We start from the raw sequence: 22,956 nt of genomic DNA on the forward strand, positions 1-22,956 counted from the left end.
TCTGGTTTGCTTGTTTGTTTGTTTGTTTTGGTTTTGGTTTCGGTTTGTGTGTGTGTGTGTTTTGTTTTGTTTTGTTTTTTGGGTTTTTTTGGTCTCTTGGGAGCATCTTGATTTTTTTTTTTTCACCTTGTCTTTTCATATGCCTTAAAATTTTTGTTGTTGTTGAAAGCCAGACATTTCATTTAGGACAGTAGTGTGCAGAAAAACCTTAGCATAGCAGACCTGAGAATTCTCATCCTTAGAAGGCCTGCTTGCACAGTTGGTGCTTGGCTTGCATCTAGAATTTAGTTTTCCAGAGGGGGGATGTCCCGCTATCCTGATAAGAGTGGCTCACTATGCCTGTTTGTGCATATAGTTTATGTTAAACACTTGCTTTCCTTCTGAAATTCTGGTATGCACCTGGCAGAAGCTGCCTATGTGACCAGCCTCACAATAAAAACTCTAGGTACTTAGTCTCTAATGAGCTTCTTCCCTGGTTGGCAACATTTCACATGTGTTGTCACAACTCGTTGCAGAAGAAATTAATATCCTCTGTGACTCTATTTGGAAAGGATCCTTGGAAGTATGCACCTGGTTTTTCCTGGACTTTACTCCATGTACCTTTTCTCTTTGCTAATTTTGCTTTGTATCGTTTCATCATGAGTTCTCCTAGTGAATCATTCAACCCTGGAGGGAGAATTGATATTGGGGTCTCACAACACAGGAGTAACTGAGGAAAATAATTTTCATGCCTGAATGGGCCCACTTTTCCTTCTGCAAAGCCTTTAGTGTGGAGTTTTAAGTTAATTTAATTAGGAGTTTTAACAACTAAGCAAGATAAATTCATACAATCTGATTTGCATTTATATAAATTTCAAAAATAGTTAACTGACAACCTAGATATTTCTGGGGTCCCCCAATCCGATGGGAGCCACCAAATATGGGGTAACCTGAGCTGGTGGAAGCCCGCCATACAAGCAGTGAAAAAATTCACCCAAGGTAGAACAAGGGAGATAGAAGTTTATTGACGGGGGGGCGGGCTGTAGTTAAGGGGGGAAGGTTCGAGAAGGTATGGGAAGTATGGAATTTTCCTTTTTTGGTACCAGGGACTCGCTGGTCGCTTGGCACTGCCCAACAGGACCATTCTGTCACACCATATCTATCATATCCCGGACACCGAACTCAAGCCGCAAAGAATTACACCCCTCTTCTGAGGTAGTTCTACGGCCCTGAACTACATTTCCCAGGGGCCATCGCGTCCAAGGCTACTTCCGGTAAAGGCAGCGTTGGTTTATTGTCCAGGTTCCCAGACTGGGGCACACATTTGTGGAGGATCATGGTGGAGGCCTTGGTTGAGTCCTGCGTTCTAAACGCGGCCTGGAACTAATAGAAGACCTCTGCAACGGATGTGAGCAGTTATGAAGACGACGGTCTTTGCCGAGGGAAAGGATGGGGGCCGGGGCCAAGGCCTGTGAATTGAGATTGTCGGCTCTGGGCTCTGAAAGGCTGTCCAGGCTCTGACTACGTTTTCCGATGTCCACTGTAGCCGAAGCCGCTTCCTGTCCGCGCACCGACGCTTTCAGGACTGTAGGAAGCATCGTGTCGGAGTGCCAGCGGAACATTCTTGTAGGGAACCGCAGGGTCAGGTAAGAGAATCTGAGATCCAGAAGCGGAATGACCCCTCCGGGGCCAAGGCCACTGGAGAGGCAGTGGGCATTGAGGGACTAATGTTTTCGGAGTCTCAGGCTTTGCCAGCGAGAGGGTGTGGGGCGAAAGGTGGTAGGCAGCTGTGTCTGTGTGTGTCCGCTCCCGCGCGATCACGGGTGGGATCTGTGGGTGCCAGATGTGGGGGTTATCGCTTAGGGGCTGTAGGGGTTGTGTATGTGTGTGTGTTTGCATGCGTACGATAGCGAGGGGAGCTGTACGTGATTGTAATGACTCTTTAGGTGTGACTGTGCATGTACATGATTGTGACTGCACCACAGTGTGCCTAACCGTGTGTGTAAATGTTGTAGCAGCAGTTGTAGAGCCAGAAACACCACTGCGTTTAATAACAATCATAGTTATTTGTAAATGTGTGGCGAGCAGTTTCTGTGGTGGCCTTTCGTTGGATTGAACAGGTTAATGCAGACTGTAGGGAGAGGAATAGGAGACAGTGTGGAGAACATATTCCAAGAATTTCTCTGTGAATCTGAGCAGAGAAATTGAACAGCAGCTGTTGTGTGTGTGTGTAGGGGGGTGGATAACAACGTTGCGGTATATCGGTGATAACGAGCCACAAGAGAGGGAAAAGTAGAAATACAGGTTAAACTGAGTAAGCAAGGCTCATCTGTGTGGATGTAGTGCAACTGCAATAAAAAAGTGTAGTAGTGTTGCGGAGAAGGAGCCATGAGCTCAAGGTTTCAAAAAATAAGGGGAAATATCTTGTATTTGGTAGATGTCAGCAACAGTGAGGTGTGGTGAGTTATAAATAATCTCATGGCGTGAAATTCCAAGCTAGAGCCTTTTTGGAGGAGGAGGAGGAGAGAAAAGTCTGAAAGTAATAAGAACAAGGAGGATACCTGCCCTGCTTCCAGACCCTGTGGCCAAAGGCTGTGGGGGGGTAGGAGAGGGAGATGTTGAAAAGGCTGCAGAGTCCTCTGGAGAGAGCTAAGTTTTCCTTAGACCCAAAGGTGAAGGGAATATTCAAAGAAGTGGTTGGAGATAAAAGAGGGGTTTGTTATTAATGAATTATGAATTCCAGAGGGCATACTAGAAAGTGTCAAGATTTGGGAAGGGAGGAGAGAAGGGTACATCCAACTGATGGGGAGTGCAGTGTTTGAAAAGAGAGATGATCAGGGAATCTAAGGCTCCTTATGATGGACATAAACATGGATACAGGGAATATTGATGCTTATTCTGGTTGGATTCAAGGCTGTTGGAGCGGAAGTGATGGGGTACAAGGAGGTGGATTTTTGAGTGGCCCTCAGGAAGAGGGGAGCCAAGGATAGAAGCTTTAAAGGTGGTTGGCGTAGGCAGAATAATGCCCCTGCAAAGATATCCAGGTCCTAATCCCTGGAACCTCTGCATATTTTGCTTTACAGGGCAAAAGGGACTTTGCAAACAATATTAAGTTAAGGACCTTGAAATGGAGAAATTATCCTAGATTATCCAATTCGGATTCTTAAAGTTAGTAAACCTTTCCCAAGTGTTTAGAGTCAGAGAGAGATAGGATTGAAGAAGAATGGTTAGAGATAAGCAAAACTGCTGGCTGAAGGAAGGGAGCCAATGTTGGTGGCCTCTAGACTCTGCAAAGCATAAGGAAATAAATAATTCTCCCTTAGTGCCTCCAGAAAGGAACACAGCCCTGCTGACACCTTGATCTTAGCCCAATGAGAACAATCTCAGACTTTTACCTAACTGTCTAAGCATAAAGTAATAAATTTGTATTGTTTTAAGCCACTGTGTTTATGATAATTTGTTGCTCAGTAGCAGAATACTAATATAGGGGTATGGTGTCCTAGCTTTAGTGCTATGGAAGGGTCTTGAGCCCTGTGACACGAAGGGAACTCAGTCCCTATTGATAAAGTTGAGGAATTCAGCTAAGGCACATAGGGCCCCTCTTTGCTTATAATTTCCAGGTCTGCTGCATTATGATGTTTTTTAACTTTGAAATTTAATGAATTTTTCTTTGTGATCTAATATATGGCCAGTCTATAGTACTTGTTTTCCACTTGATTTGTCTTTTTTTTTTTTTTTTAAGATTTTATTTATTTATTTGACAGAGAGACAACCAGCGAGAGAGGGAACACAAGCAGGGGGAGTGGGAGAGGAAGAAGCAGGCTCCTAGCAGAGAAGCCTGATGTGGGGCTCGAATCACAACGCTGGGATCACGCCCTGAGCCGAAGGCAGACGCTTAACGACTGCACCACCCAGGCGCCCCTCCACTTGATTTGTCTTTGATTGACAAAAATGTATTAAAATACTCTGAATGAAGTTATATCTTAGATTACCAGTAGTTTCTGCTTTATTGAAGTTGCTGCTGTTAGTTGATATATATTCATCATCATCATTATTATTATTATTTTAGAGAGGGGTTAGGGATAGAGAGAGAGGCAGAGAGCAAATAGTAAGCAGGCTTCATGCCCAGGGCAGAGCCTGATGCAGGACTCTATCTCACAACCATGAAATCATGACCTGAGCCCAAATGAAGAGTTGGATGCTTAACCAACTGAGACACCCAGGTGTCCCTAGATATTCATAATTATTTTTACTGTGAATTGTAGGCTTTGGTATTTTAGCATGCTCAAGATCATGGCCCCTGCTTTTTTTTTTTTAATAAATGAATTGCTTTTCTTTTTTTAATTTCTATTTTAATTTTTATTTTTTAGGTAGGCTCCACACCCAGGGTAGAGCCCAATGGGGGGGGGTCTTGAATTCACAACCCTTAGGTTAAGACCTGAGCTAAGAGTTGGACGCTCATCCAACTCACCACACAGGCGCCCCTACTTATTTTTTGTTTGTTTGCATTTGCCTTGTATATGTTTCTCCATAATTTGTAAAATGAACTTTTTATTGAAGGTTATCATATATACAGTCAGTGTATAAATGATGATACAATCAAAACTGTACAGCTTGAGTGAATTACCACAAAGGGAACACCCATAAAATAAGAACTCAGATCAAGAAGTAAAACATTACCTGCACCCCAAAATCTTGTGCTCCTGTTCAGTCAGTAGCTCCCCCAAAGTAACCACCATATTACCAGTTTTGTTTGTTTTTTAACTTATACATATGTAGAGCCATACAGTACGTAACCTTTTATGTTGACAGATTGTTCAACATTTTGTCTGTGAGATTCATCCATATTGTGTGTAGAAACAACTTATTGTTCACATTGCTAAGTAATATTCCAGTGCGTGAATATGCCAACTGTATTTGTCTTTTCAACAATTGTCATACTGTTAATAGACATATGGATTGTTTCATAAATAATCATGCTAGGAGCATTCTTACATTGTCCTTCGGGTTCCTATGTATCCATTTCTGCTGGGTCTATTTCTAAGAGAAAAATTGGTGCGTCATAGGGTATATGAATCGGTTTAAGCAGATAATCTCAGTTTTCCAAAATGGCTGAACAAGTTAGTATTCCTATCAACAGTTTATGCAAGTTCCAACGGCTCCCTTTTTTCGTTGACCCATGATGTTGTCAGACTGTGTAAAATTTTTGCCAATATAGTGGCTATATAGTGGTATACAAACAAGAACACTCAACTCCAATAGTTATAATTATATTATAACATAATTATATTATTATAATTATAGAATTATAATTATTAGTTATAACTAATGAAGTTGAGTGCTTTTGTTTTAATGTCTCTTGACCATTTGGATATCTTCCCTTGGGAAATGCCTTTTTAAATCCTTTGCCCTTCCTTTGGGGAATGGCTGTTCAAATTTTTGGGAGCTTGTCTTTTTTTTTTTTTTTTTGGTGCAAAATTGGGGGTTTTTTAAAGCACGGGGACAGGACCCGTGGGCAGAAAGAGGTGCTGCCCCAGGTTGTGAAGGGTGGCTGATTATATACTATGGGGTTTGGAGAAGGTAAGGAAAAAGGGAGGTTGAGAAAATATTTTCATATGTTAAAGACTCACAAGAGGCCTTGCCATTGTCAAGTTAAGGTTGTTTCTCCCTCTAGCAAGGCATTAACATTAAGATGGTTGGGAACTTCCTGGAGGCTGCAGATTATAAGGACATTTAATCGTATCTACATTCCCTTCCCAACGATGCTAGGTTATTGATAGAAATGCTTTGTTCTTGTAAACTGCTAAGACATTTGTAAACTGAGGGAGACTTAAGTCTTGCAGGATTGTGGTATCTATAGGTTAACTATTTCTTTGTCCTTTAGGGCAGCCAGGAGTGCCTGAGGAATGTCAGGTACATCCCATGGTGGGGAGGGGGGTTGCGGGTGTCAGTTTCTGCTTTGTCCTCAGCTTGCCTTCTGTTCTCTCATCATTCCCCCCACCAAACAATTTTGACCCTTAAATCTTTAAGGTTGTTGAAGGTGGAAGGTCTCATCTTCTGTAATGTCTTCCTGCTGGATAGGGGCGTAGAGATGTCCCTACCCATGGGTCAATATTGGTCAGTTTGGGGAATTCACAGGGGAGTCACAAAAGGGGGAGGCAGCTGAATCCAACGTGGACAACATAGATGAACCTCCTTGAGTAGAAGGGATCATCTGTTAGTTGTAAGTTATGGCAGTGAAGGAGTCTTGGCACTAGTAAGGGAGACACCGGAAATGACAAAATAAGGTTAACATTGAATGAGAAAGAGAGATCTGAATAAAAGATCTTTGATAGTTGACCTTCGATAATTTTCCTCCAGTCCAGGAGTTGAAAGCAATCACTAAAGGAAAGTGATCATTTAAAGCACCAATTTGAGTACTCATGTCAGGTAGCAGCAACCGGATATGTTTTGTGGTAATCTGGACTGTATACACAGTATACAGCTAGCACAAGTTTTTATGCTAGCACAAGTTTCACCTTACGTAGCAATTAAAAACATCTAATATCATTGTTTCTTAAAGGTGCTTTACATATTTGTATTACCCTAGCATTTAATAGAGAAATGCTATTTTGAGTGTCATTTAGGGCTTTGACCATGTACTTAAGAGTTTCCATGTGCCAAACAATATTCTCCAGTCTCAAAAATGTAACAAAGGTAGATGCTAGGTGGTCTCCAAAGGAGACACAGAACATGTCCACTATGGTTTTAAATTTGGAGGGTTGGTAATGGTTTCAATAATGTATCCATGCATCCAGGCAAAACCCAGAGTACAGTGGACTATCCAGCCTGGGGGAAGCCATGGCCACAGATTAGAGCTGCATAGCCATCGGGTGCCAGCCAGGAGCCAGTCATATAATACTGGGCCTTCTTGAACTACAGTCAGGATTTCAAGGGCTACTTGGTTTTGGAGGGCCATACATGCAATGATTTCAGGCCCCTATTTGATTGGGGAGTTATGGCTTGATAACAATCCCCTTTTCTTCCAAACTGCACCGTGAGCATGGAGGACCAGGAAAACATATTTGAAGTCAGTATAAATATAAATATTATATAAATAATATAATATATAATATATATAATATTACATATATAATATAAAATAATATAAAATAATAAATACATATAAATATTTTTAAGGCTTTTGCCGATTGCAAAGCACAGGTTGGTGCTATGGGGGCAGACATGTTTGCTGACAGGGCTTTGCCCTCAACAGTCTTGAGTTAGACTTGACTATAACATACCCAGTTTTTCTTACCCCTCTTTTCCATGAAACTTTTACCATTGGTGAACCAATTGTCCTCTGTATTTTCAATAGGGACATCCTAAATCTGGTCGACTAGAATAGACAAGATCAATAACCTCTGAACAGTTATGCTCTATAGAAGTTCAATGGTCAGGTCCAGGCCTAAGGGTAGCTGGGTTTAAAGTCTGACAGGTTTTAAGCATTATTTCAGGCATATCTATAAGCATAGCCTGGTATTTAATAAGTCAGCCTCCTATCACCTCTTGGTGGCCTTTGGTCTCTAAAACATTCTGGACCTGATATGAAGTCATTACAGTCAGAGACTGTCCCATAGTGAGCTTTGAGGCTCCTTTTACCAGGAGAGCTGTTGTATGCTTGGCTAAAGCCTCTCCTTGTAATTGTACATCCATAGAGGTGGCTTCTAGGATAAACATAACTATGCAGGATGAAACCATTAAGAGGCCCTCTTTCTTTGAGGTCTAGCCTTAGTATCTTAATTAGCAAGGAATCACTGGCAAGTGGGGGAAGACTTGTGAAGGGATAAGGGCATCCCCAGGTCATCATCCAGTCCAGTCACAAGGGAAGTGGGGTCATCCATTATCTCCACAAGCCCATAGTTAACCCTATAGAGTGGGGTATGCTCTGGCTTTTAAGGAGCAATTTCATCATCCCAGCCACATAGAATTGGTCAAGGTGTTAGCTTTGTTGGGGAATCAATCTTATTTCCCAGTTGTTCAAATAATTAATTATATGCCCATGGGGTCCTGTTATTAGCCCCATAGAATAAAAAGCATGAAGATTATCTATACATGAGCTACTGTATAGAAATAGAAAAAAGCTATTTCTCTTAAGTTTACCTCAAGTTGTCTAGCTTAAGCAAACATTTAAGGACAATCAGATCTAGAATTTAACATCCACAAAGGTGGGTTATTTAAACATAATTTTTCTCTCTAAAATAACCCTCATTTCCAGAGATAGCCAAATCAGGACTAATTTATTTGCAAAACAAGTCCAGTTTTAACAAACTTGGCCTAATTATTTACATAAATTCAGCAAGAATAGTGATTGATCGTATAGATCTTTTAGAATCTGCTTTGCTGGGACTTTTATAAGGAATCTCCAGCTTGAACTTTTAGTAGCCTCTCCAGGCCAGAAGCCAAGCCAAGTACTTGCCATGAGACGTGCCTGCAATACCTGTAGGTCTGGGCAGATTCCTCTTCATGAGGTCCCCAATATATCCTGAGGTTCCTGCACCTGCCAGGAAGTGACATTCTTTACTCACCTGGTGAGGCTGATGGGAACTCTGTAAGCAAGGTATCAGGCCACCATTTCCAAGGGGCTTTATGGCTCCAGGTTTCATAAAGTCAGCCTTAATTCCTGAAAGCTGTTTGGTCATATCTAAGTCTAGGTATGTCTCTCAAATATGACATTCCAGTCAAAGCCTTGGTAAAATAACCAGTGTTTCCAATGGTGTCCTGTTACAAGGAGAACAATACTTGTTGAACTTATGCAAATGATTATGATTGCCATGGAAGAAAGAATACTTACTGAGACCTTTTTAACTTCAGAGGGTTCAGGTAGAGAGAAAAGTTAAATGCTTTAATTTGCTTTATTATTGTTTCTGTATATCACTGATGTCTTAAGAGAAAGTTTCCTCAATCTGGAAGAGAAACATTAGAGAACCGGTAATGTTTTAAACAAGAGTCACAACACTATAATCTTTTGGTCTACTTAGTCCCATGTTACTAATTCTTGTTTAGTTTGAATACAGCTTTAGTTAGTTCTGGAAATTTTTACCGATTTCAGTTTTAGGATTGTATAAAGATATCGAATACCTGTGTCTGTCCTAAAAAGTCCTTTATATGAACTTCCTTGAAGGTGAAACTCATTTTGCAAGACAATAAGAACAATTATAAATAACAAAAACGCAGCGGACGTGGTTTGAGATCTGATGATGAGAGTTTACAATATAGCTGGCAAGGAAATCAGGTTACTTCTGTGACACGTAACACTTCGATAGCCGGAATAGAGTGATGATGACCTTATATTAAAACATTAAAACTTTAGGAATTTATATTATCTCTAGAAGAGTTAAATCGTTTACCCAAATGTAACCTAAGGCTTATCATTTGTTTACAGTACTTCCAGAGTATCTCAGCATACCAAAGAAAAAGGCCTATTGAGTTAAAGAGACTTCATTTACAATTTAAATCTTGGTAAAGTTTGTTAAAATCTTAAAATTATAGCACATGCCTGAATAGGATTACAGATCATTACAAAATTATTTTTATTTTACCAAGATAACAAATAAGAGATTTGAAAGGCAAATATGTAGGATTCTATAGTGCAAAACTTAGCTCCTTTAATACTGAGAAGTTTTAACTAAGTGATCGAAGACCTGTTAATGACAAAACTAGAAACTTTTTTCTCTGGACAAAGAAAACTGTTTACATTTTCTTATCCAGAGCAGTTGAACAATTCAAGAAACCTTTCTATTTTTATACAGAGAAAAAGCAGACTTATGTATCATACCACTGTACTTTAAAAATCCATTCATTTCAATCTTAGTCTGTCTTGACCATGCCTAAAATTCCTTTCCAAAGATTTTCCTTCTACAACTTCCTTTGCATTCAGATTTCATCCCATGCTATCTTTCCAAACGACCATCTTATTTAGGACAAAATTACCCTCTTTTACCTTCAGCAAAAAGGCATTCCCATTCCTTATCCTTCTTACATATCTCCTACTTTTCCACATACAGAGTTGCTCCCCTTATTTCCATCAGCCTATTTAGTAGAGTTTTGCATTTTTTTTAGAAACCTTAGTCTCCAATGAAAACTAGTAACCAATTGCACTGTTACACCAGAATTCTTTAGATGGCAAATTTATGAATCAGTTAAGCACAAAACATGTTAACCAACAGATTTAAATATCCTTAGTTTTTTGCAATAAGAAGTCAAAAGCACAAACCTACATCCAATACTCAATGCTTTAGCACTGTTTCCTATTTTAAAAAGACCTAGATGTCCAATGAATTCATCCAAACAAAACTTTAAAGATTCAGGTTACCGAAGACTTTGAAAGCAATTTTAACAATTACCCATGAAAACTTTGAGACAATTAACCATTATTTTAATCATCTTTTTACTAACAACTCGCAGTCCAGTAACGCAAGTTTGTTTGACCTTCAGTAAACCTCAATAGAATAAAAGTTTCACGTTTAGTGCTGAGAGCTTGAAAGATTTATCTATCTTAATTAAACCAACAAGCTTAACTTAAATACTGAATTATGTTCCACCTGGGTCCTCCCCATTGTCAATTTTTACCTGAGACATTGGTGGGGAAGCCTGGAGTGCATGGTGTTAAGTCCAGAGGGTGCTCTTCCTAGCTCCTTGATGGTGAGGGGAGGAGGAGCCATGGTGCCTGAGGCACCGAGGATAATACAGAAGCCAGTTGTGCAGGCCACACCACAGGTGGTGCAGAAAGAAGGGGGAGGGGGAGACAGAGGAGACAAAGTGCTGCCAGAAGGCAGAGAAAGGGTTCCCGGTTTTAGAGCTCATCAGCTTCAGCTCCAACAGGAGCAGATGCCATGTTTTCCCACAAACAAGGGGGAATAAGCAGTCCATGTTGGGCCAAAGACAGGGAATTTCCCTGAAACAAAGGGAGTTTCGACAGCTGCTTGGGAATATTCCTTAAAGTCCCAATGTAGACTAACCACAGTTGGCTCCAGTTATAGCCATTAACCCGGGAAATGAGTGAGGGAGAAGCCCCTATATTTGTTAGATGGAACAGTGGTAGAGAAGAGAGTCAAGAGTCCCCTTTGCATGGGATGGCCTCTGTTTCCTCCAGCAACCTAGGTTTACTCAGAGAAGGCCTATTTAGATAATTATCATCCAATATGTCAGGAGAGAGTTTACTAGCTGACCTATTCAGGCAAACACATTCTTCAAGAGACCCGTAGGTCGGGGTCCTGGTGTAGAGCAATGAAGGCCTAGGTACGAGCAATGAAGGTACCCTAGGTCCATTTGCTCGGTTCCTTACAGAAGAGATCTAACCGATAGATCCCACTGAAACCATGCAGTGTTACAGGAGATCAGTACTTTCCTAAATTTTGCAATCTGAATTGTTTCCAGTGGGTTAGAAGGCACCCCAAGGGAGAGTCCTTGGGAACCCAAGAAGCAGCCTACTGAGGCCATGCTCAGAAAAGTAAAGAAGGTCCATTACCAAATCCCCCTCCGACTCCCAGTTGGCATCCCACGCAGGATATGTCAGAGTTTCCCATGTGTCAAAAGCGACCAGAGGTGTCCCTCAACAAAAATCGCTATTGATCACAATCCTGCCTTCCCGTGAAGGCATTCCTGCCATAAAAGGCCCGTAGAAGGGATGCCAGCATCCCTCCCCTACCCTATTGCATCCTAGGCTGCCGATGGGTGCCTGGTGAATGGACTGAAAATACCATGCCTTGAAGGTCATGCTGTGAAGGTCACGCCTTATTTTGTCTTGCCTTGAAAGTATTTTACCTTGCCTTGAAGAACCAGCTGTTTTTAACCCATGGGGAACACTAGAAAAGTTTAACAAGGGGGAATTACCAAATTTTGTAGCCTAAGTAATTAGTAGAGGACATTGACGGAATAATAAAGACAGAAATCCATCATGTTCTAAGCGACATTCCAACACATGTGGTCCTTACAGCCAACTTCCCTAGGAAACGGTCCCCAGTTGGGTTTTACTTCAGTTGGGTACTGGTTTCTGCCGGCTTTGAGTGGAGGTCCCATGGCCAGAAGCGGCTAGACCAGGAATGTGGAGGGGATCGGATTAGATCCATCAGGAGGAAACCTCACACAGGGGTCTTAAGATTGGCAGCCATGCTAGTCACTTAGGTGGCTGTCCCATGCCCAAGACAGACGACCTTGTATAAGGACAACAGTAAAAAGAGGGCATCAAGTTTCTGGGTCTTATTACCATCCTGGCCAGGGTACTAACTTCCAGTCAAAATGCAGGCTTTTTCCTCCCCATAGAGTAGCCATGGGCTAGAGGATTGCAGACTAACCTAGAGACATGAAAGTGTTCCAGTAAGACCGTACTCCTTGAAGAGCCCCAGAAAGGAGAGTAAAGAAGGCAAGGGAAAGTACTCACCAATTTTGCACCGAAGCTCAGAGTCTGGATGTAAAGACTCAAAGCCCCACGTTGGGCGCCATATGATGAGGTCGTAGAATATATGTGAGGTTCAGTGGGGTGGAGTCTGGAGCCGACGACCAAGAAAGAATTCTTGAGGCGTCTTTGGTGCAAAATTGGTGGTTTATTAAAGCACGGGGATAGGACCCGTGGGCAGAAAGAGCTGCTGCCTTGTCTCTCTTTTTATTGTCAATTCTTACAAGTTCTTTATTTAGTTTGGATGTGAATCCTTTGTCAGCTATATGTATTGCAAATGTCCAGTGCAAATATCATCTCCCAGTCCATGGTTTACATTTTCACTAGTTCTTTTCTGATAAACAGAAATTGCTTTTTAAAATGTAGTTTTATTAAAAAAATAATAAGTAAATAAATGAAAATTAAAATGTAGTTTTATTTTCCCCTTCGTGGTTTGTACTCTGTACCCTATTAAGGAAATCTTTGCTTATCCCAAAGGCATGAAAATATTTGTATTTTCTTCTACATTTATTATCTTTCACATTCAGATATACAAATCTTCTGGAATTGATTTTTGTGTATATTTGAGGAAGAGATCAATTCATTTCCCCCATTTAGGTATTCAGTTGATCTAACATCATTTGTTGAAAAGACCATCTTTTCTTCCTGGTAATCTCTTCTCTGAAATCTACCTTGTCTCATATTAATATAGCCTCCCTAGCATTCTTTTGATTATGATTTCCATGGTATATCTTTTACCATCCTTTTACTTTTAACCTTTTCATACCATTATATTACAGATAAACTGACATCTTGAAAATAATCAGCCTTTCATCTCATACTTGTGATAAATTCCTCCATTCATTAGATGTTCTTTAATTCCTTTCTGTTATTTTTAGTAATCAATGTAGAGGACTTATACTTATTTTGTTAAATCTATAGGTATTTGAAATTTTCGTTGCTATTGTAAATGCTGTCATTTTAAATCTAAATTTTAATTTCCTAATTTTTGCTTGTATGTTGAAATGCAGTTGACATTTTTACTGTCTCTGACTTCATGTTTGTATTCTTAAATATTTCTATATTTCTACCCACTACTTGGCTGCTTTAAATGATATCCTTTCTTTCCCAGTTATTATAAATGAGGCAATCAGTAAGCTTCTCTGTTTTCTGTTTTGTAAACTTTATTCCTCTATTAGTTATTGCTGTAAAACATATTACCCTAAAAAAAATAAATATTTATTATCTTACATCATTTTTGCATATCAGGAATTTAGGAGTGGCTTAGCAGGAAGGTTTTGGCTTAGGGTCTCATGAAGCTGCAGCCAAACTCTTGGCCAGGCCACAGTCATCTGAAAGCATGACTGAGGCTGGAGGATCACATTCCAAGATTACTTTCTCACATGGCTGTTGGCAAAAGACCTCAGTTCCTCTCCATGTGGAGCTCTATAAGGCTACTATAGTGTCCTCATGACATGTTATATGGCTTTCTCCAGAGCAGAAGGACAGCAAGAGAGCATAATGTAGAAGCCATAATGTCCTTTTTGACCTATCCTTACACTCCATCATTTCCACAATATCTTCTTGGTACACAAGTCAGCTCTATTCACTGTAGGAGGCAACCACACAGTGTTAATACCAAGTACTACATACCTTTCAGGACCATCCAGCATACTAGTACCATAATCTCCATCTTATTTATTTATTTATTTTTATTTAGGTTTGCTTTTAAGTATGTTCAGTGTCACTGCTTTTCCTGAAATTTTCTCTATTCTCTCTTTTAAGGCAGATATATGTCTTCTAGTAGTTTAGAAAGCACTCATGTGAGTAATACTCCCTAAGCTCTTGCAGCATAGAACTTTTTATATCCTTTATACTTGAAGGACAGCTTGGCTGCATATAAAATCTTCTGTTCTGTCATTTATTTTCCCACAAGTATATTGGAGAGACTACCTCACTATTTGGGGCTCTGAATTTAGCAATGGAGAAGCCTAACGACAACTGAATTCCTTTTTCTCATAGGTAGCTTGATGTTTTTATCTTGATTTCCCATGGGTTTTAGCCTAATAATTTTATTAGGAAATGTTTTGGTACTGACAATTTTGAATCATTTCTTCCTGCAATATGGTGTATCTTTTCATTATGTATAGTCGTGTTTTATTTCAGGAAATTATTTTTTAATGTTAAAAATGTAGTTTTTAATATTTGTTCTCTTCCTTGATTTGGATTTCATCTGTAGGGGTCTGCTTATTTGCAAGTTGGATTATCTCTGACTTTCATTGTTTTCTTCCAATAATTGTCATCTCTTTCTTTGTTTTATTTTATTCTGCTCACTAATTTCTGTATTCTTTGTCCATGCACTTTCTGTGGTATTTGCCATACCCTGTGCTTCTTGTTTGTTCTTCATTTCTAAAGTGATTTTGCCTATGTTCTCTTTAACTTTTGAATTCAACTAACTCTCACATGTAGTCTATTCGTCACTTCCTCCCCATTCCTGAAATCATTGTAACATTTGTGCACGTAGTCTTGCCTCAGAGTTGTGATTATATCATAAATTATTTTTTTACTCATGTTGGAATGTTGGATAATAATTTTAGTCTTCTCTCATGTCTTTTAGACAGTTTTCTTTATACATAGGGGAATTTTGGCAAACATATCTAACAATATCTTGGGATGTGATGCTTCTAATTTTGTTATTTTTTTGGAAGCTGATAGATTATCACAGAATAGCTGTCACTGGTGTTTTCCTGTGAAAAGTAGCTTTTAGGTTCTTCTGCTCAAGAGTCCCCTCTGTTACTACAATAGAAGACAGTTTCTTTTAAAGACAGTTCCTCTGCAGAGTAAGGGGAACTGTCTTGCAAACTGGTATAGCCATTGTGGAAAACAGTATGGAGGTTCCTCAAAAAATTTAAAATAGAACTATCCTGTGACCTAGCAATTGCAATACTAGGTATTTACCCAAAGGATACAAAAATACAGATTCAAAGGGATACATGCAACAGCCAAACTATGGAGAGAGCCCAAATGTCTATCAACAGATGAATGGATAAAAAAGATGTGCTCTGTGTGTGTATATATATGTATATATATACACAGTGGAATATTACTCAGCCATCATAAGCATGAAATCTTGCAACAGCATGGATGGAGCTAGTGTGTATTATGCTAAGTGAAATAAGTCATTCAGAGTAAGAAAAATACCATATGATTTCACTCATAGGTGGATATTAAGAAAGAAAACAGATGAACATATGGGAAGGGGAAATGAAAAAAAGGAGAGAGTGAAACCAGCTGTAAGAGACTCTTAACGACAGAGAACAAACTAAGGGTTGACGGAGGTGGGGGAGGGATGGGCTAGATGGGTGATGGGTATTAAGGAAGGCACTTGTTATGCTGAGCACTGGGTGTTGTATGTAAGTGATAAATCACTGACTTCTATTCCAGAAACCAATATTAAACTGTTTGTTAACTACTTAAATTTAAATTAAAAATAAAAAAATTAAATAAAATATGGTTCCTTTGAACAGCCAGGTTTTCTTTGTTGTTCAGAACAAAACCTGGTTCAGAAAGACTCCTATCAATTCTGAGTTCCCCAGTGTCTTCTCTGCTGCAATTAAAGAATATAATCAGGAGTGCCTGGCTGGCACTGTTGGAAGAGCATGTGACTCTTGATCTTGAGATTGTGAGTTTGAGCCCCATGTTGGGTATAGAGTTCACTTTTTTAAAAAAATTAAAAAATAAAAAAGAATACAGCTAAGATCCCAACTTATTTGATGAGGCCAATGCCAAAGCCAGACAAAGCATATCCCATAAGAATTTGAGCACAATAATCCCCAACAAGATATTAGCAACCAAATCCAGCAACATATAAAATGAATTTTACAACATGACCAAGTGGAATATATCCCAGGAATGCAAGGTTGTCTGAACATCCAAAAATCAATTAATGTGATACATCATATCAACAGAATAAAAAACAAAAATCACATGGTTATTTTAATAGATACAGAAAAAGCTTTTGACAAAAGCCAATACGTTTTCACTTAAAAAATACTCTATAAATTAGGAATGAAAGGGAATTTCTTTAACTTGGTATAGGGTACCTACAGAAATCCAGTAGCTAACATATTTAATAGTGAATCTCTGAATGTTTCCCTCTGAAGATCAGGAATAAAACAAAAATGACTGCTTTTGCCACTTCTATTCACAATTGTACTGGAGATTTTCAAGGGCAAAGAGGCAAGAAAGAAGAAATAAAAAACATCTATCTTGGAAAGAAAGTTAAATCATCTCTGTCTACACATGACATGATGTTTTTAAATATAGAAAATCGTAAGGAATCCACACACAAAAAAACTATTAAAATTAAAAAGAAGTTTAGAAAAGTTTTAGAAGGATGCCTGGGTGGCTCAGTCGGTTAAGCATCTGCCTTCATCTGGGGCCCTGATCCCAGGGTTCTGGGATCGAGTCCTGCATCAGGCTCCCTGCTCAGCAGGGAGCCTGCTTCTCCCTCTACCTGCCGCTCCCCCTGCATGTGCATGCTCGCTCTCACTCTCTCTCTCTCTCACTCTCTGACAAATAAATAAAATCTTAAAAAAAAAGTTTTAGGGTATAAGATGAATAGATAAAAATCAAGCATACGGATGCCTGGGTAACTCGGTTAAGCATCCAAGGCTTGATTTTTGGCTCAGGTCATAACCTCAGGGCTGTGAGACCAAGCCCCACATCAGGCTGTGCGCCGGGCATGGAGCCTGCTGAAGATTCACACTCTGCCTCGCCCTCTGCCCCTTCCCCCAAATCAAATGTATATTTATACACTTGCAGTAGAGGTATAGGAGTGAAGATGGCAGAGGAATAGGGGACCCCTTTTTCATCCGTCCCCTGAGTTGAGTTGGATAGGTACTGGACCATCCTGAACATCCACAGAATCAGCATGAGATGCAGGAAGATACATCTGGATCTCTACAAATGAACAACACCAGTGCTGAGTATTGAGGTACGAAGCGGGGAGCTGTGAAACTGCACACAGATATCGGAAGATTAACAAAAGGGGAAGGGAGATGCCACGTTTGGGCATCGGGAAGTGATAGTCACCTGCATGGGGGAGCAGCCGGACTGGCGGACCGGCACCTGCGAGAGAGCAGACTCAGACACGGAGCCGGGAAACGCGCGCCACCAGACTGAAACAGAGCTCCGCTGTGCTCACTGGAACCAGACTGAGACTGGGAGCTCCGGAGCATGCGGGGGCGGCCGGTGGCTGGCGGTGTTAGAAACACAAAGGACAGAGATGCACTGGCCCTGGAAGTGAGTGCTGGGACGCCGGGAGTGGGGCACACATCCCGGGATGCTGCAGGGTTGAGCAGCACCAACAGAAACAGAGTTAAAGTGGCCAGAACATCAGTGGAGAATGGTCCATGATCCCTCTGTTCTGAGACAGAGGCTGAGATTCAGCCAATGCTGCTCTGACTCTCAGAAGAGGCACAGCAAACCACTAGGGAAAGCAGCCAGAGAATAAAAGCCTGGAAATACCGGCTCACAGGGTGCCCATCCCCATCCCCCTCTCAGGGTAAACGGAGACTCTACCCAAACAGGGTGGCCTGAGTATTGGTGTGGCAGGACGCTCCCCCAGAAAGCAGGCTGAAAAATCAAGAAGCCCAAATCCCTAAGGTCCCTATAAAACAAGGGCACACAGCCTGGGTCCCGGTCAATAATTTGGGCTCTGGAAAACCTCGCAACCTCTCTTCATTAGAATGACGAGAAGGAGAAATCCTCCCCAGCAAAGAAAAGACAACGAGTCTGTGTCCTCTGCCACAGAACTAATGGATATGGATATAACCAAATTGTCAGAAATGGAATTCAGAGTAACAATGGTCAAGATGGCTAAAATAGAATCTGGACTCAGAAAAATCCATGCTCATGAATGTAGGTTACGGGAGATTACTGACTCAATGAAACGTTCCAAATTCAGAATCAATGGCATGAGCCAAATGCAGTCAAAACTAGAGGCTCTGACGGCCAGGATGAATGAGGCAGAAGAATGTATCAGCGAATTGGAGGATGGGTTAGTAGAAGAAAAAGCTAAAATAGAATCTGGACTCAGAAAAATCCATGCTCATGAATGTAGGTTACGGGAGATTACTGACTCAATGAAACGTTCCAAATTCAGAATCAATGGCACCCCGGAGGGTGTGGAGCAAAACAGAGCTCTAGAAGAGATATTTGAACAAATTATAGCTGAAAACTTCCCTAATCTAGCAAGGGAAACAAACATTCGTGTCCAAGAGGCAGAGAGGACCCCACCCAAGCTCAACCACGACAAACCTATGCCACATCACGTCATAGTGCAACTCGCAAATATTAGATACAAGGATACAGTATTGAAGGTGGCCAGGGCAAAGAAATTTCTCACGTACCAAGGCAAAGGTACAGATACATCAGACCTGTCTACACAGACCTGGAATGAGAGAAAGGGTGGGGGGGGCATTTTTAAAGCTCTTTCAGAGAAAAACATGCAACCAAGGATCCTTTATCCAGCAAGGCTGTCATTCAGAATTAATGGAGAAATAAAGACCTTCCAGAACCACCAGTCATTGACCAATTTTGTAACCACGAAACCAGCCCTACAGGAGATAATAAGGGGGGTTCTATAAAGGTGAAAAGGCCCCAAGAGTGATACAGAACAGCAAGTCACAACCGATACAAAGACTTTAAAGAGAAATGGCATCATTAAAATCATATCTGTCAATAATCTCTATCAATCTAAATGGCTTAAACTCTCCCATAAAACGCCACAGGGTTGCAGATTGGATAAAAAGACATGACCCATCCATTTGCTGTCTACAAGAGACTCATTTTGAACCTAAAGATACAGTCAGACTGAAAGTAAAGGGATGGAATACCATCTTTCACGCCAGTGGACCTCAAGAGAAAGCTGGGGTAGCAATTCTCAGATCAGATAGACTGGATTTTAAACTAAAGACTATAGTTAGAGAACAGAACGGCACTATCGTATTCTTAAAGGATGTATCCAACAAGGTGGATATGACAATTATTAATATATATGCCCCCAACAGGGGAGCAGCAAGATACACAAGCCAACTCTTAACCAAAATAAAGAGACATATAGATAAGAACACAGTAATAGTAGGGGACCTCAACACCCCACTATCAGAAATAGACAGAACACCCTGGCAAAAACTAANAATATATATGCCCCCAAGAGGGGAGCAGCAAGATACACAAGCCAACTCTTAACCAGAATAAAGAGACATATAGATAAACTTACACTAATAGTAGGAGACCTCAACACTCCACTATCAGCAATAGCCAGAACACTGGAGCAGAAAACCAACATAGAAGCAAGAGCTTTGAATGCCATACTTGATGAGTTGGACCTCATAGATATATATAGAACACTACACCCCAGAACCAAAGAATACTCATTGTATTCTAATGCCCATGGAACGTTCTCAAGAATAGACCATGTTCTGGGACACAAAACAGGTCGCAACCGATACCAAAAGATTGAAATTATTCCCTGCATATTCTCAGACCACAACGCTCTGAAATTGGAACTCAACCACAAGGAAAAATTTGGAAGAAACTCAAACACTTAGAGACTAAGAACCATCCTGCTCAGGAATGACTCGATAAACCAAAATCAAAAAAATCAAAAATCACAATTTATGGAGACCAACGAGAATGAATACACAACGGTCCAAAACCTATGGGATACTGCAAAGGCAGTCCTAAGGGGGAAATACATAGCCATCCAAGCCTCACTCAAAAGAATAGAAAAATCTAAAATGCAGTTTTTATATTCTCACCTCAAGAAGCTGGAACAGCAACAGAGGGACAGGCCTAATCACACATGAGGAGAAAGTTGACCAAGATTAGAGCAGAAATCAATGAATTAGAAAGCAGGAGCACAGTAGAGCAGATCAACAGAACCAGAAGCTGGTTCTTTGAGAGGCTCAATAAAATTAACAGACCGCTGGCAAGACTTATCCAAAAGAATAGGGAAAGGACCCAAATTAATAAAATTATGAATGAAAAAGGAGAAGACACAACCAACACCAATGAAATTGGAAGGATTCTTAGAAACTTTCATCAACAGCTATATGCCCATAAATTAAGCATNTATGCCAAAAAACTAAACAATCTGGAAGAGATGGAGGCCTTCCTGGAAACCTATAAACTACCAAGACTGAAACAGGAAGAAATTGATTTTTTGAACAGGCCAATTAATTATGAAGAGATTGAGTCAGTGATAAACAACCTTCCAGATAACAAAACTCCAGGCCTGGATGGTTTTCCTGGGGAATTCTACCAAACATTCAAAGAAGAAATAATACCTATTCTCCTAAAGCTATTTCAAAAAATAGAAACAGAAGGAAAGCTACCAAACTCATTCTATGAGGCTAATATTACCTTGATNAATATTACCTTGATTCCCAAACCAGGCAAAGACCCCATCAAAAAGGAGAATTACAGACCGATTTCCCTAATGACTATGGACACCAAAATCCTCAACAAGATCCTGGCTAATGGAATCCAACAGTACATTGAATGGATTATCCATCATGACCACGTGGGATTCATCCCTGGGATGCAAGCGTGGTTCAACATTCGCAAATTGATCAGCGTGATACATCATATCAAAAGAAAAGATTCAGGAACNACTCAAGAACCATATGATCCTCTCAATTGATGCAGAAAAAGCATTTGACAAAATACAGCATCCTTTCCTGATTAAAACCCTTCAGAGTGTAGGAATAGAGGGTACATTTCTCAATCTCATAAAAACCATCTATGAAAAGCCTACAGCAAATATCACTCTCAATGGGGAAAAGCTGGAAGCCCTTCCCTTAAGATCAGGAACACGACAGAGATGCCCAATCTCGCCACTATTATTCAACATAATACTAGAAGTCCTTGCAACAGCAATCAGAGAACAAAAAGGGATAAGCGGTATCCGAATCGGCAAAGAAGAAGTCAAACTGTCTCTCTTTGCAGATGACATGATACTCTATATGGAAAACCCAAAAGAATCCACTCCCAAACTATTAGAAGTTATAGAGCAATTCAGTAATGTGGCAGGATACAAAATCATCGCCCAGAAATCAGTTGCATTTCTATACACGAATAACGAGACTGAAGAAAAAGAAATTAGGGAATCCATCCCATTTACAATAGCACCAAAAACCATACATTACCTTGGAATTAACCGGAGACATAAAGAATCTATATTCTAGTAACTATAAGTCACTCTTGAAAGACATTGAGGAAGACACAAAAAGATGGATAAATATTCCATGCTCATGGAGCAGAAGAATTAACATAGTTAAAATGTCCATACTACCCAGAGCAATCTACACTTTCAATGCTATCCCGATCAAAATACCGAGGACATTTTTCAAAGAACTGGAACAAATAGTCCTTAAATTTGTATGGAACCAGAAAAGGCCCAGAATCTCCAAGGAACTGTTGAAAAGGAAAAACAAAGCTGGGGGCATCACAATGCCGGATTTCGAGCTGTACTACAAAGCTGTGATCACAAAGACAGCATGGTACTGGCACAAAAACAGACACATCGACCAATGGAACAGAGTAGAGAACCGAGAAATGGACCCTCGGCTCTTTAGGCAACTAATCTTTGATAAAGCAGGAAAACACATCCGGTGGAAAAAAGACAGTCTCTTCAATAAATGGTGCTGGGAAAATTGGACAGCTACATGCAAAAGAATGAAACTTGACCACTCTCTCACACCATACACAAAAATAAACTCCAAATGGATGAAAGACCTCAATGTGAGACAGGAATCCATCAAAATTCTAGAGGAGAACATAGGCAACAACTTCTATGACATCGGCCAGAGCAACCTTTTTCACGACACATCTCCAAAGGCAAGAGAAATAAAAGATAAAATGAACTTAATGGGACTTCCTCAAGATAAAACCTTCTGCACAGCCAAGGAAACAGTCACAAAAACTAAGAGGCAGCCCACGGAATGGAAGAATATATTTGCAAATGATGCTACAGATAAAAGACTGGTATGCAAGATCTACAACGAACTTCTCAAAGTCAATACACGAGAAAGAAATAAACAAATGATAAAATGGGCAGAAGATATGAACAGACACTTTTCCAATGATGACATACAAATGGCTAACAGACACATGAAAAAATGTTCAAAATCATTAGCCATCAGGGAAATTCAAATCAAAACCACACTGAGATACCACCTTACGCCAGTTAGAATGGCAAAGATAGACAAGGCAAGAAACAACAATTGTTGGAGAGGATGTGGAGAAAGGGGATCCCTCCTACATTGTTGGTGGGAATGCAAGTTGGTACAGCCACTCTGGAAAACAGTGTGAAGGTCCCTTAAAAAGTTAAAAATTGAGGGGCACCTCGGTAGCACCATCGATAAGCATCTGCCTTCTGCTCAGGCCTTGATCCTGGTGTTCCAGGATCAAGTCCCACATCGGGCTCCTCCGCTGGGAGCCTGCTTCTTCCTCTCCCACTCCCCTGCTGTGTTCCCTCTCTCGCTGGCTGTCTC

At 40.4% G+C, this 22,956-nt stretch overlaps 1 protein-coding gene across 3 annotated transcripts in view; it reads left to right on the forward strand.

The window, feature by feature from the left end:
- The first annotated feature begins 1,237 nt into the window (after window positions 1-1,237).
- Window positions 1,238-22,956, forward strand: part of ZNF790 (zinc finger protein 790) — a 35,241-nt gene continuing 13,522 nt past the window's right edge. For all 3 annotated transcript variants that reach the window (XM_011217600.3, XM_002930748.4, XM_034638288.1), the window contains exon 1: window positions 1,238-1,625. The gene's annotated coding sequence lies outside the window, so the exon portion shown is untranslated. The remainder of the gene's footprint in view (window positions 1,626-22,956) is intronic.

The sequence above is a fragment of the Ailuropoda melanoleuca genome, chromosome 12 (assembly GCF_002007445.2).
Source record: "Ailuropoda melanoleuca isolate Jingjing chromosome 12, ASM200744v2, whole genome shotgun sequence".
Taxonomy (NCBI): Eukaryota; Metazoa; Chordata; class Mammalia; order Carnivora; family Ursidae; genus Ailuropoda; species Ailuropoda melanoleuca.